This window comes from Thalassophryne amazonica, chromosome 2 (genome assembly GCF_902500255.1).
Source record: "Thalassophryne amazonica chromosome 2, fThaAma1.1, whole genome shotgun sequence".
Lineage (NCBI taxonomy): Eukaryota > Metazoa > Chordata > Actinopteri > Batrachoidiformes > Batrachoididae > Thalassophryne > Thalassophryne amazonica.
In genome coordinates this window covers 147,675,120-147,691,089 of record NC_047104.1, presented here as the reverse complement: position 1 = coordinate 147,691,089, position 15,970 = coordinate 147,675,120, and the positions used below count along the sequence as shown (strand labels likewise).

The following is a 15,970-nucleotide window of genomic DNA, read 5'->3' as shown; positions in this document are numbered from 1 at the left end:
GAACAATACACGAGCAACAGCTCTGGTTGACATTCCTGCTGTCAGCATGCCAATTGCATGCTCCCTCAAATCTTGCGACATCTGTGGCATTGTGCTGTGTGATAAAACTGCACCTTTCAGAGTGGCCTTTTATTGTGGGCAGTCTAAGGCACACCTGTGCACTAATCATGGTGTCTAATCAGCACCTTGATATGGCACACCTGTGAGGTGGGATGGATTATCTCAGCAAAGGAGAAGTGCTCACTATCACAGATTTAGACTGGTTTGTGAACAATATTTGAGGGAAATGGTGATATTGTGTATGTGGAAAAAGTTTTAGATCTTTCAGTTCATCTCATACAAAATGGGAGCAAAACCAAAAGTGTTGCGTTTATATTTTTGTTGAGTGTATTTTACTGTACCTGCATTAATGGTAAATATCCACCAGGTGGAGGTATTGCTCTATTTCAAAAGCTTTGGGAAACTGTTGTTTATGGTAGCAGACAGTGTTCACTTCACTTTGACTTTAAAATGTCTTTGGTGGTAACAGCATGCTCACCCATCTCTCTGAGGTCCATGGTTACATCCAGGTATCCATGTTCAGCACTGTAGTAGGCTGCCTGCTGTAGGGCTTTCATCCTGGCCTTACACAACCTGGGAACAGAGCTCAAAGAGCCAGCAGTGGGAGACTGGTTTGAAGTTTTTTTGTTCTCCTCCTCCACTCCTTCAGCCAGGATCTCCTCCAGAGAGAGGATGTCATCCTTCCGGTGCTGTGGCTGCAACAGCAGCCGTTTCAGGACATTTCTGTTGAAGAACACTTAATAGGTCAAACAAGAGGAAATGTATATGCAGATGTGGTAACACTTCTGTTTGTCAGAAATTTGTGGTGCTTGATATACATGTACTGAAGAGCTTGTGGAGTCATGAGGATGAGGTCACTGAATAGAGTTTGGCAATGACGGTATCTTTGCAACAGAATGACAGTCTTTAGGCTGTGTGGTTGGGACACATGCATGCTAACCACTGACGTAAGGTGATGACAAGATGTCTTTGCTAAAATGGATCGTCTGAGGATCATTGGGTACCACTGGAATGACTTTGTCAGACCCAGATGAGCATCACTTGCACTGTGAGGCAGCATGAGTTTTGACATTCTGGCCATGTGGCTCTGTACCTGATCCAGCACCCATGTGCCTGAGCATTGAGGACCACATTGGCTGGAGACAGCTAAGGCCCAAAATCTACCTGGCTGTGCCAGATTGGTGGTTACTTTCATAAAGTGGAGATGGATCATTTATTTGGCTTGGTGATTGCCATTGAAGACACAAAGCAGATCCATGGTGCTGTGGGTGTGGTAAAGTGTGGCACTAGCACATGCTCCCAGACTTGACTTGAATGTATGTCGTGTTACTTTCAATCAATGAAATTATGTTTTCATAAGTGTATTCTTGGGTAGCAGGACTACTTCTGTGATTGCTCACTCAAAAAATTGCTGTAATTACAAAAGAACAGTCATCTTCAACTTCAATATTTATGAAGTAAGAAATCTGTTATAGGCCTATTGTTGCCAGTGCTTCTCCTTGAATACCATAGTGTGAAGTGGGTGAGAATCTACGACTACCCTTGGATAGAACTCTAGTCCCAAACCCAAGCAAGCCCAAGTCTACAAATTGGTTGTCCATTGAATTCACTGTGATCCATGTGGTCCATGGCAACTTACCGATGTCCATGTGCTGCAGCATAGCTGAAGCTGTTCATGTCTTCATACAAAGGTGATGTGAGAGAACTCCCATGGTGCACTCTGAGCAGAGGATCTGCTCCATAATTGAGCAGCAGGCCCACCATCTCATAATTACCTAGGAAGAGGAAATATTTCAATTGGAGCTATTTCTTGATTTATTTTCTAGGACTTTCCAGCAGTGCATCAGCCTGATGAACAAAACTGAAGAACAAACTCATTTCAGGATACATGTATCTTCAACCACACCTGCTCCTGATTCCCATAACATATGTGAAAACAAGATTATTCCCTGGAACAATCCCAGACATTTCCAGCAGACAGCAGACCAGTGTGCGTTATTGTGTAAGCAAGAACAAGGTTCTTTTTTCCCAATGATTTGGTACATCAAATTATTTTCCCTTTTAATCTGGAGATATACTGTGGCTAAGATAAGTATTGAACACATCACCATTTTTCTCAGTAAATGTATTTCTAAAGGTGCTGCTAACATTACATTATCACCAGATACTGTATCAGTAACAACTCAAGTAATGCACACATACAAAGAAATCAAAACAAATAAATACAGAAATTAAGTTATGTGTAATGATGTGAAATGACACAGGAAAAAAAGTATTGAACACATGAAGAAAGGGAGGTTCAAAAAAGCGTGGAAAGCAACACACCAGCTGAAATTGATCAGTAATTCAAGAGCAGTCCTGCCCCTTGTCAGTGCAAATTAATCAGCTGGTTCAGTCCCAACTGATGGCCTATAAAAAGGTGTCTCACAAGAAACATCTCATGACGGGTAAAAACAAAGTGCTCTGTTAATATCTTTGCAAACGTTGCAAAACATACTGATTTCATTAGTTACAGAAGGATTTCTAAAGTTCTGAAAGCTCCAGTGAGCATTGAATCTGAAAGTGGAAAGAATCAAATCAAATCAAATCAACTTTATTTATATAGCACCAAATCACAACAAACAGCTGCCCCAAGGTGCTTTATATTGTAAGGCAAGGCCATACAATAATTACGGAAAAACCCCAACGGTCAAAACGACCCCCTGCGAGCAAGCACTTGGCAACAGTGGGAAGGAAAAACTCCCTTTTAACAGGAAGAAACCTCCAGCAGAACCAGGCTCAGGGAGGGGCAGTCTTCTGCTGGGACTGGTTGTGGCTGAGGGAGAGAACCAGGAAAAAGACGTGCTGTGGAAGAAAGCAGAGATCAATCACTAATGATTAAATGCAGAGTGGTGCATACAGAGCAAAAAGAGAAAGAAACACTCAGTGCATCATGGGAACCCCCCAGCAGTCTAAGTCTATAGCAGCATAACTAAGGGATAGTTCAGGGTCACCTGATCCAGCCCTAACTATAAGCTTTAGCAAAAAGGAAAGTTTTAAGCCTAATCTTAAAAGTAGAGAGGGTGTCTGTCTCCCTGATCTGAATTGGGAGCTGGTTCCACAGGAGAGGAGCCTGAAAGCTGAAGGCTCTGCCTCCCATTCTACTCTTACAAACCCTAGGAACTACAAGTAAGCCTGCAGTCTGAGAGCGAAGCGCTCTATTGGGGTGATATGGAACTATGAGGTCCCTAAGATAAGATGGGACCTGATTATTTAAAACCTTATAAGTAAGAAGAAGAATTTTAAATTCTATTCTAGAATTAACAGGAAGCCAATGAAGAGAGGCCAATATGGGTGAGATATGCTCTCTCCTTCTAGTCCCCGTTAGTACTCTAGCTGCAGCATTTTGAATTAACTGAAGGCTTTTCAGGGAACTTTTAGGACAACCTGATAATAATGAATTACAATAGTCCAGCCTAGAGGAAATAAATGCATGAATTATTTTTTCAGCATCACTCTGAGACAAGACCTTTCTAATTTTAGAGATATTGCGCAAATGCAATAAAGCAGTCCTACATATTTGTTTAATATGTGCATTGAATGACATATCCTGATCAAAAATGACTCCAAGATTTCTCACAGTATTACTAGAGGTCAGGGTAATGCCATCCAGAGTAAGGATCTGGTTAGACACCATGTTTCTAAGATTTGTGGGGCCAAGTACAATAACTTCAGTTTTATCTGAGTTTAAAAGCAGGAAATTAGAGGTCATCCATGTCTTTATGTCTGTAAGACAATCCTGCAGTTTAGCTAATTGGTGTGTGTCCTCTGGCTTCATGGATAGATAAAGCTGGGTATCATCTGCGTAACAATGAAAATTTAAGCAATGCTGTCTAATAATACTGCCTAAGGGAAGCATGTATAAAGTGAATAAAATTGGTCCTAGCACAGAACCTTGTGGAACTCCATAATTAACCTTAGTCTGTGAAGAAGATTCCCCATTTACATGAACAAATTGTAATCTATTAGATAAATATGATTCAAACCACTGCAGCGCAGTGCCTTTAATACCTATGGCATGCTCTAATCTCTGTAATTAAATTTTATGGTCAACAGTATCAAAAGCAGCACTGAGGTCTAACAGAATAAGCACAGAGATGAGTCCACTGTCTGAGGCCATAAGAAGATCATTTGTAACCTTCACTAATGCTGTTTCTGTACTATGATGGATTCTAAAACCTGACTGAAACTCTTCAAATAGACCATTCCTCTGCAGATGATCAGTCTTTTTGCTCTGTATGCACCACTCTGCATTTAATCATTAGTGATTGATCTCTACTCCCCTCCACAGCATGTCTTTTTCCTAGTTCTCTCCCTCAGCCCCAACCAGTCCCAGCAGAAGACTGCCCCTCCCTGAGCCTGGTTCTGCTGGAGGTTTCTTCCTGTTAAAAGGGAGTTTTTCCTTCCCACTGTCGCCAAGTGCTTGCTCACAGGGGGTCATTTTGACAGTTGGGGTTTTTCTGTAATTATTGTATGGCTTTGCCTTGCAATATGAAGCGCCTTGGGGCAACTGTTTGTTGTGATTTGGCGCTATATAAATGAAATTGATTTGATTTGATTTAATGAAAATAACTCAGACAGAACAATCGGAGAGAAAGAGTCTAACCAAATACCGGCATCAAGAACATCATTAAACCAAAAAAACCAGACCTCACAAGATTACTGACAGAGTAGTGAAATGAAGGGTTGTCCAAGAGCCAAAATCACTTGCATAGCCAAACTGAACAATTCTTTAAAAGAAAACAATAAGTAATGCACTACCAAGGCCCGTATGCATGCTCACCACACAAAACTCCATTGCTGAAGAAAAACCATGTTGTAGCTCATTTAAAGAATATAGTGGAGAATATAGTCTAGTCAGATGAGACCAAAATTGAACTTTTTGAATGCCATAGTACGCAACATAAATGTCACTGCACATCAGCCCAAAAACATCATGCCAACAGTGAAGTTTGGAGGTGGGAACATCATAGGGTGGGGCTGTTTTTCAGCAGATGGCACTGGCAAACTTCATATAATTGAAGGAAAGATGAATGGAAAAATGTACCAAGACATTCTTGATAAAAATCTACCAGTATCATGAAGATGAAATGAGGGTGGACATTTCAGCAAGACAATGATCCCAAAACACACCAGCAAAGGAAATGCTTAGCTGGTTTTAGGGAATGAAAGTAAAGCTACTAGAATGGCCCAGCCTTTCACCGGACTTGAATCCACTAGAAAATCTATGGAAAGAACTAAAGATCAGAGTTCATAGAAGAGGTCCACAGAACAATCAAGATTTGAAAAATGTTTGTGGTGAAGAATGGGCCAAAATGACACCCGAGCGATGCATGCGACTAATTTCTCCATATAGGAAGTCTCTTGAAGCTGTCATTTCAAGGCTCATGTGTCATACATCACACTGAAAAAGTGAAGAACCTTGGGGTAATTTTTGATAAATTAAAAATAAAATAAAATATAAAATTATTTATGGACTAGCACCTCCCGACCTAGCTGACCTACTTAAACCTTACGTACCGGCCCGGGCTGTGCGTTCTCAGAGTGCAGGACTACTTTGTGTCCCTAAGGTGAATAAGAAGTCTGCGGGTCACAGAGCTTTCTCTTATCGTGCCCCTGTTCTGTGGAATGATCTCCCTCCGTCAATAAAACAGTCAGATTCTGTGGAGACTTTCAAGTCCAGACTTAAGACGCACTTTTTTCCCATCTCATATGGCTAGCATACTGGTATAGTATGGTACTATTCTTCTTACATTTTGAAATTAATGTTATTAGGAAATGGAGCGGGTGGCGGCCTCAACTTTATGCAAATTCTGGGTCTTTTAGTGGAGCTTTGGGCTAGTGGCCGGTGATCACTTTAGTATTTCTTCTGTTTTTCTTGTTGCTTAATGCTGACAAATTATACTGTATTTGTTGTATTTCTGCCACCTGAATCTGTTTTTTTTTTTCCTCTGTTTGAGGTGTCTTCTTCTGCAATGGTTATGCCTCCCATCCTGGACACCAGCATGACCTCTCAAAATTTTCTGTACATTTGTATTGTCAAGAGTGTCTGTAGCATGGCCCAAGCATAGGGTCACCCCATTGAGTCAGGTCTGATTGAGGTTTCTTTCTCAAATCGTCAGAGGGAGTTTTTTCTTACTACTGTCACCTTTGTGCTTGCTCTGGGGGTTGGTAAGGTTGGACCTTACTTGTGTGAAGTGCCTTGAGGCAGCTTTGTTGTGATTTGGCGCTATATAAATGAAAATAAATTATATTTATATAATTGGCCATCACTGCTTCTGAGTAATATTGTTGATGTCATTTATCTGTAACTGTAGTGCTATTGCAGATTTCTTCTTGGGGATCTCTGAATTTGATGTAATGTAAGATTTGGGGTATTAAACTCATCAAAAATATAAACGCAACACTTTTGGTTTTGCTCCCATTTTGTATGAGATGAACTCAGAGATCTAAAACGTTTTCCACATACACAATATCACCATTTCCCTCAAATACTGTTCACAAACCAGTCTAAATCTGTGATAGTGAGCACTATTGGCAGGAACTGGTACACGCTGTCGTATACGCCAGTCCAGAGCATCCCAAACATGCTCAATGGGTGACATGTCCGGTGAGTATGCCGGCCATGCAAGAACTGGGACATTTTCAGCTTCCAAGAATTGTGTACAGATCCTTGCAACATGGGGCCGTGTATTATCCTGCTGCAACATGAGGTGATGTTCTTGGATGTATGGCACAACAATGGGCCTCAGGATCTCGTCACGGTATCTCTGTGCATTCAAAATGCCATCAATAAAATGCACCTGTGTTCTTCATCCATAACAGAAGCCTGTCCATACCATAACCCCACCGCCACCATGGGCCACTCGATCCACAACATTGACATCAGAAAACCGCTCACCCACACGACGCCACACACGCTGTCTGCCATCTGCCCTGAACAGTGTGAATTGGGATTCATCCATGAAGAGAACACCTCTCCAACGTGCCAAACGCCAGCAAATGTGAGCATTTGCCCACTCAAGTCGGTTACGACGACGAACTGGAGTCAGTTCGAGACCCCAATGAGGACGACAAGCATGCAGATGAGCTTCCCTGAGATGGTTTCTGACAGTTTGTTCAGAAATTCTTTGGTTATGCAAACCGATTGTTTCAGCAGCTGTCCGAGTGGCTGGTCTCAGACAATCTTGGAGGTGAACATGCTGGATGTGGAGGTCCTGGGCTGGTGTGGTTACACGTGGTCTGCGGTTGTGAGGCTGGTGGGATGTACTGCCAAATTCTCTGAAACGCCTTTGGAGACGGCTTATGGTAGAGAAATGAACATTCAATACACGAGCAACAGCTCTGGTTGACATTCCTGCTGTTAGCATGCCAATTGCACGCTCCCTCAAATCTTGCGACATCTGTGGCATTGTGCTGTGTGATAAAACTGCAACTTTCAGAGTGGCCTTTTATTGTGGACAGTCTAAGGCACACCTGTGCACTAATCATGGTGTCTAATCAGCATCTTGATATGGCACACCTGTGAGGTGGGATGGATTATCTCAGCAAAGGAGAAGTGCTCACTATCACAGATTTAGACTGGTTTGTGAACAATATTTGAGGGAAATGGTGATATTGTGTATGTGGAAAAAGTTTTAGATCTTTGAGTTCATCTCATACAAAATGGGAGCAAAACCAAAAGTGTTGCGTTTATATTTTTGTTGAGTGCACATGTAGTGGACTGTAAAATCCAGGCATGCATATATACGAGGTCTGTTAGAAATGTATCGGACCTTTTTATTTTTTGCAAAATCCTGATGATCCTGATTTGAATCACATGTGCTTGCATGAGCAAACCTTGAACCTTCGTGTGCACGTGTGAACTTTTTCACACCTGTCGATTGCATCATTTTCTGGTAAGCAGCATTTGTGTGAGACGTGTTCCCATTCGGAAGATTCAGATGGCTTTCGGTGACGATGCTTTGGGCATCACACATATTAAGGAACGGTACAACCGGTTTAAAGACGGCCGCACAACGGTGGAGAGCGAGCTGCGCTCCGGTCAGCCATCAACATGCTGAAATGACCAGATCATTTCCAAAGTGAACGCTGTGGTGATGTGGGACCATCATGTGACTATCCGAGAAACTGTGGAAGAGGAGGACATCAGCACTTTTTCGGCACATTCCACTGTGACAGAAGATTTGGCCATGACAAGAGTGGCGGTGAAATTCATGCTGCTGCTGACGACAAAAGCGTGTTGAAAGTCTCACAGGACATGTTGTGACATGCCCTCCTCTTCCACAATTTCTCAGATAGTCACACGACTGAAAAGACACCGAAAGCCGTCTGAATCATCCGAATGGTTCCCACCTGGCTGTCGCCCAGTTTCTGGCAAAATTTGATGCGGCGCTGCTCCAGTCGTTCCGTCTTTTTCCTTGAAATGAAACTCCGCCGAGCGCACAACACATGTCCTCACACAAAGGCTGCTTACCAGAAAATGATGCAATCGACAGCCGTGAAAATGTTCACACATGCGCACGAAGGTTCAATGTTTGTACATGCAAGCACACGTGATTTAAATCCATCAGGTTTTTGCAAAAAATAAAAAGGTCTGATACTTTTCTAACAGACCTCGTGTATGTATATATATATATATATATATATATATATATATATATATATATATATATATATATATATATATATATATATATATATATTCGTGCTGTTCTGTAAAGGAAACGGAAATATGGAAACAAAACACACGGAGGTTTTACCTGCAGCAGCAGCTAGCTGTAGCGGCGTCTCAGCGCAGCTCTCCTGACCATCCAACAGGGCTCCGCCCTCCACATCTGCTCCGCCCTCCAGCAAGAGCTGTTAAAACACCCACATCTGTTATGGAGCATTCAGACTTCTGAGTTTCTGTCTTCCATTCCATCCCTCCCAAAAACACGATAAGACAAAGGTCAACTTTGCCTTTTGTATTTTTTTGATTTGCCTCTATTGGTGGTTGGCTCTCACTGCGGTATTGTATCACTTCCTGTTCCGGAGCACAGCGGTGTTTTTCTGTATCTGTTAGCTGTTTAATCTGCGCAGTTATATTGATCTAGTTATCTAGATTACGATTTGTTTCCCAGTGTAATCTTTACGTGCCTTAACTAAAGCACTCCCTCTGCTGAATCACCTCTAAATTATTTACACATTATTCACTTTGCGTGTTTTTAGGAATCCGCTAGCTTAGCGTAGCTACTAGCTCTTAGCCGATTTAGCATGGCTGCTTCTCCTGTCTCTCCCGCACTTTTCTGCTCTGGGTGTGAAATGTTTAGTTATTCCTCGGCCTCCTTTAGCAGTAACGGTACTTGTAATAAGTGTAGCTTATTCATAGCTTTGGAGGCCAGGCTGGGCGAATTGGAGACTCGGCTCCGCACCTTGGAAAATTCTACAGCTAGCCAGGCCCCTGTAGTCGGTGCAGACCAAGGTAGCTTAGCCGCCGTTAGTTACCCCCTGGCAGATCCCGAGCAGCCGGGAAAGCAGCCCGACTGGGTGACTGTGAGGAGGAAGCGTAGTTCTAAACAGAAGCCCCATGTACACCGCCAACCCGTTTATAATTCTAACCGTTTTTCCCCACTCGACGACACACCCGCCGAGGATCAAACTCTGGTTATTGGCGACTCTGTTTTGCGAAATGTGAAGTTAGCGACACCAGCAACCATAGTCAATTGTCTTCCGGGGGCCAGAGCAGGCGACATTGAAGGAAATTTGAAACTGCTGGCTAAGGCTAAGCGTAAATTTGGTAAGATTGTAATTCACGTCGGCAGTAATGACACCCGGTTACGCCAATCGGAGGTCACTAAAATTAACATTAAATCGGTGTGTAACTTTGCAAAAACAATGTCGGACTCTGTAGTTTTCTCTGGGCCCCTCCCCAATCAGACCGGGAGTGACATGTTTAGCCACATGTTCTCCCTGAATTGTTGGCTGTCTGAGTGGTGTCCAAAAAATGAGGTGGGCTTCATAGATAATTGGCAAAGCTTCTGGGGAAAACCTGGTCTTGTTAGGAGAGACGGCATCCATCCCACTTTGGATGGAGCAGCTCTCATTTCTAGAAATCTGGCCAATTTTCTTAAATCCTCCAAACCGTGACTATCCAGGGTTGGGACCAGGAAGCAGAGTTGTAGTCTTACACACCTCTCTGCAGCTTCTCTCCCCCTGCCATCCCCTCATTACCCCATCCCCGTAGAGACGGTGCCTGCTCCCAGACCACCAATAACCAGCAAAAATCTATTTAAGCATAAAAATTCAAAAAGAAAAAATAATATAGCACCTTCAACTGCACCACAGACTAAAACAGTTAAATGTGGTCTATTAAACATTAGGTCTCTCTCTTCTAAGTCCCTGTTGGTAAATGATATAATAATTGATCAACATATTGATTTATTCTGCCTTACAGAAACCTGGTTACAGCAGGATGAATATATTAGTTTAAATGAGTCAACACCCCCGAGTCACACTAACTGTCAGAATGCTCATAGCACGGGCCGAGGCAGAGGATTAGCAGCAATCTTCCATTCCAGCTTATTAATTAATCAAAAACCCAGACAGAGCTTTAAATCATTTGAAAGCTTGACTCTTAGTCTTGTCCATCCAAATTGGAAGTCCCAAAAACCAGTTTTATTTGTTATTATCTATCGTCCACCTGGTCGTTACTGTGAGTTTCTCTGTGAATTTTCAGACCTTTTGTCTGACTTAGTGCTTAGCTCAGATAAGATAATTATAGTGGGCGATTTTAACATCCACACAGATGCTGAGAATGACAGCCTCAACACTGCATTTAATCTATTATTAGACTCTATTGGCTTTGCTCAAAAAGTAAATGAGTCCACCCACCACTTTAATCATATCTTAGATCTTGTTCTGACTTATGGTATGGAAATAGAAGACTTAACAGTATTCCCTGAAAACTCCCTTCTGTCTGATCATTTCTTAATAACATTTACATTTACTCTGATGGACTACCCAGCAGTGGGGAATAAGTTTCATTACACTAGAAGTCTTTCAGAAAGCGCTGTAACTAGGTTTAAGGATATGATTCCTTCTTTATGTTCTCTAATGCCATATACCAACACAGTGCAGAGTAGCTACCTAAACTCTGTAAGTGAGATAGAGTATCTCGTCAATAGTTTTAAATCCTCATTGAAGACAACTTTGGATGCTGTAGCTCCTCTGAAAAAGAGAGCTTTAAATCAGAAGTGCCTGACTCCGTGGTATAACTCACAAACTCGTAGCTTAAAGCAGATAACCCGTAAGTTGGAGAGGAAATGGTGTCTCACTAATTTAGAAGATCTTCACTTAGCCTGGAAAAAGAGTCTGTTGCTCTATAAAAAAGCCCTCTGTAAAGCTAGGACATCTTTCTACTCATCACTAATTGAAGAAAATAAGAACAACCCCAGGTTTCTTTTCAGCACTGTAGCCAGGCTGACAAAGAGTCAGAGCTCTATTGAGCTGAGTATTCCATTAACTTTAACTAGTAATGACTTCATGACTTTCTTTGCTAACAAAATTTTAACTATTAGAGAAAAAATTACTCATAACCATCCCAAAGACGTATCGTTATCTTTGGCTGCTTTCAGTGATGCCGGTATTTGGTTAGACTCTTTCTCTCCGATTGTTCCGTCTGAGTTATTTTCATTAGTTACTTCATCCAAACCATCAACATGTTTATTAGACCCCATTCCTACCAGGCTGCTCAAGGAAGCCCTACCATTATTTAATGCTTCGATCTTAAATATGATCAATCTATCTTTGTTAGTTGGCTATGTACCACAGGCTTTTAAGGTGGCAGTAATTAAACCATTACTTAAAAAGCCATCACTTGACCCAGCTATCTTAGCTAATTATAGGCCAATCTCCAACCTTCCTTTTCTCTCAAAAATTCTTGAAAGGGTAGTTGTAAAACAGCTAACTGATCATCTGCAGAGGAATGGTCTATTTGAAGAGTTTCAGTCAGGTTTTAGAATTCATCATAGTACAGAAACAGCATTAGTGAAGGTTACAAATGATCTTCTTATGGCCTCGGACAGTGGACTCATCTCTGTGCTTGTTCTGTTAGACCTCAGTGCTGCTTTTGATACTGTTGACCATAAAATTTTATTACAGAGATTAGAGCATGCCATAGGTATTAAAGGCACTGCGCTGCGGTGGTTTGAATCATATTTGTCTAATAGATTACAATTTGTTCATGTAAATGGGGAATCTTCTTCACAGACTAAAGTTAATTATGGAGTTCCACAAGGTTCTGTGCTAGGACCAATTTTATTCACTTTATACATGCTTCCCTTAGGTAGTATTATTAGATGGTATTGCTTAAATTTTCATTGTTATGCAGATGATACCCAGCTTTATCTATCCATGAAGCCAGAGGACACACACCAATTAGCTAAACTGCAGGATTGTCTTACAGACATAAAGACATGGATGACCTCTAATTTCCTGCTTTTAAACTCAGATAAAACTGAAGTTATTGTACTTGGCCACACAAATCATAGAAACATGGTGTCTAACCAGATCCTTACTCTGGATGGCATTACCCTGACCTCTAGTAATACTGTGAGAAATCTTGGAGTCATTTTTGATCAGGATATGTCATTCAAAGCGCATATTAAACAAATATGTAGGACTGCTTTTTTGCATTTACGCAATATCTCTAAAATCAGAAAGGTCTTGTCTCAGAATGATGCTGAAAAACTAATTCATGCATTTATTTCCTCTAGGCTGGACTATTGTACACTCAACAAAAATATAAACGCAACACTTTTGGTTTTGCTCCCATTTTGTATGAGATGAACTCAAAGATCTAAAACTTTTTCCACATACACAATATCACCATTTCCCTCAAATATTGTTCACAAACCAGTCTAAATCTGTGATAGTGAGCACTTCTCCTTTGCTGAGATAATCCATCCCACCTCACAGGTGTGCCATACCAAGATGCTGATTAGACACCATGATTAGTGCACAGGTGTGCCTTAGACTGCCCACAATAAAAGGCCACTCTGAAAGGTGCAGTTTTATTACACAGCACAATGCCACAGATGTCGCAAGATTTGAGGGAGCGCGCAATTGGCATGCTGACAGCAGGAATGTCAACCAGAGCTGTTGCTCGTGTATTGAATGTTCATTTCTCTACCATAAGCCGTCTCCAAAGGCGTTTCAGAGAATTTGGCAGTACATCCAACCAGCCTCACAACCGCAGACCACATGTAACCACACCAGCCCAGGACCTCCACATCCAGCATGTTCACCTCCAAGATCGTCTGAGACCAGCCACTCGGACAGCTGCTGAAACAATCGGTTTGCATAACCAAAGAATTTCTGCACAAACTGTCAGAAACCATCTCAGGGAAGCTCATCTGCATGCTCGTCGTCCTCATCGGGGTCTCGACCTGACTCCAGTTCGTCGTCGTAACCGACTTGAGTGGGCAAATGCTCACATTCGCTGGCGTTTCGCACGTTGGAGAGGTGTTCTCTTCATGGATGAATCCCGGTTCACACTGTTCAGGGCAGATGGCAGACAGCATGTGCGGCGTCGTGTGGGTGAGCGGTTTTCTGATGTCAATGTTGTGGATCGAGTGGCCCATGGTGGTGGTGGGGTTATGGTATGGGCAGGCATCTGTTATGGACGAAGAACACAGGTGCATTTTATTGATGGCATTTTGAATGTACAGAGATACCGTGACGAGATCCTGAGGCCCATTGTTGTGCCATACATCCAAGAACATCACCTCATGTTGCAGCAGGATAATGCACGACCCCATGTTGCAAGGATCTGTACACAATTCTTGGAAGCTGAAAATGTCCCAGTTCTTGCATGGCCGGCATACTCACCGGACATGTCACCCATTGAGCATGTTTGGGATGCTCTGGACCGGCGTATACGACAGCGTGTACCAGTTCCTGCCAATATCCAGCAACTTCGCACAGCCATTGAAGAGGAGTGGACCAACATACCACAGGCCACAATTGACAACCTGATCAACTCTATGCGAAGGAGATGTGTTGCACTGCATGAGGCAAATGGTGGTCACACCAGATACTGACTGGTATCCCCCCAATAAAACAAAACTGCACCTTTCAGAGTGGCCTTTTATTGTGGACAGTCTAAGGCACACCTGTGCACTAATCATGGTGTCTAATCAGCATCTTGATATGGCACACCTGTGAGGTGGGATGGATTATCTCAGCAAAGGAGAAGTGCTCACTATCACAGATTTAGACTGGTTTGTGAACAATATTTGAGGGAAATGGTGATATTGTGTATGTGGAAAAAGTTTTAGATCTTTGAGTTCATCTCATACAAAATGGGAGCAAAACCAAAAGTGTTGCGTTTATATTTTTGTTGAGAAGTTCCCTAAAAAGCCTTCAGTTAATTCAAAATGCTGCAGCTAGAGTACTGACGGGGACTAGAAGGAGAGAGCATATCTCACCCATATTGGCCTCTCTTCATTGGCTTCCTATTAATTCTAGAATAGAATTTAAAATTCTTCTTCTTACTTATAAGGTTTTGAATAATCAGGTCCCATCTTATCTTAGGGACCACATAGTACCATATCACCCCAATAGAGCGCTTCGCTCTCAGACTGCAGGCTCACTTGTAGTTCCTAGGGTTTGTAAGAGTAGAATGGGAGGCAGAGCCTTCAGCTTTCAGGCTCCTCTCCTGTGGAACCAGCTCCCAATTCAGATCAGGGAGACAGACACCCTCTCTACTTTTAAGATTAGGCTTAAAACTTTCCTTTTTGCTAAAGCTTATAGTTAGGGCTGGATCAGGTGACCCTGAACCATCCCTTAGTTATGCTGCTATAGACTTAGACTGCTGGGGGGTTCCCATGATGCACTGAGTGTTTCTTTCTCTTTTTGCTCTGTATGCACCACTCTGCATTTAATCATTAGTGATCGATCTCTGCTCCCCTCCACAGCATGTCTTTTTCCTGGTTCTCTCCCTCAGCCCCAACCAGTCCCAGCAGAAGACTGCCCCTCCCTGAGCCTGGTTCTGCTGGAGGTTTCTTCCTGTTAAAAGGGAGTTTTTCCTTCCCACTGTAGCCAAGTGCTTGCTCACAGGGGGTCGTTTTGACCGTTGGGGTTTTACATAATTATTGTATGGCCTTGCCTTACAATATAAAGCGCCTTGGGGCAACTGTTTGTTGTGATTTGGCGCTATATAAAAAAAATTGATTGATTGATTGATTGATTGATTTGAAAGAGCTTAAAGGGGAACTCTGGAATGTTTCCACTTGGACTGAACCTTCTTTTAAGAGGCTTTTTGATTACTCAGGAAACCCAGGACAAAAAAAAATTATGTTCATCAGACCTGCACTGTGTTATAGTGCCAGTAGTAAAACCATCATAGTGGTTGTTTTTGCATAATTACTTGCAGATGGAAGGTGATGACATGAGTCATTTTTCAGTGTTAAATTTATGGACAATTTCCCAAACTCAAAGAAAGATTTTAGCATTATATTAAAAAGGAAACTCTGGATCTGATGGTTGCCTATTTATTTATTTTACTTGTTGTAACAGTACTTCATTTTTCTCTGTAATTTGACACACATTATTAATTTTTTTTACCTGATACCATCTATAGATGTTCTGTCTATATAAACCTGGTGTCTGTGCACTTACTGTAAATAGACCGTCTCTGGCTGTCCATCTTTTCTCATTGTTTACAGCTTAAAGTGACATTACACCTGTACTTCTTGCTATGGCAAGCATCAAAAATGGGAAAAAAAAAAAAAATATCTATATTTTTTTTTACAGCAAGTGCCATTGTCTGGTGTACCATGTTGTTTTAACCACGGTTACTGTCCTCCACCCTTTTGACAATCGTTGACAT

At 42.0% G+C, this 15,970-nt stretch overlaps 1 pseudogene; it reads right to left on the bottom strand.

Moving 5' to 3' along the window:
- The window catches only part of LOC117532330, an 83,457-nt pseudogene that overhangs the window by 43,053 nt on the left and 24,434 nt on the right, over positions 1-15,970 (bottom strand).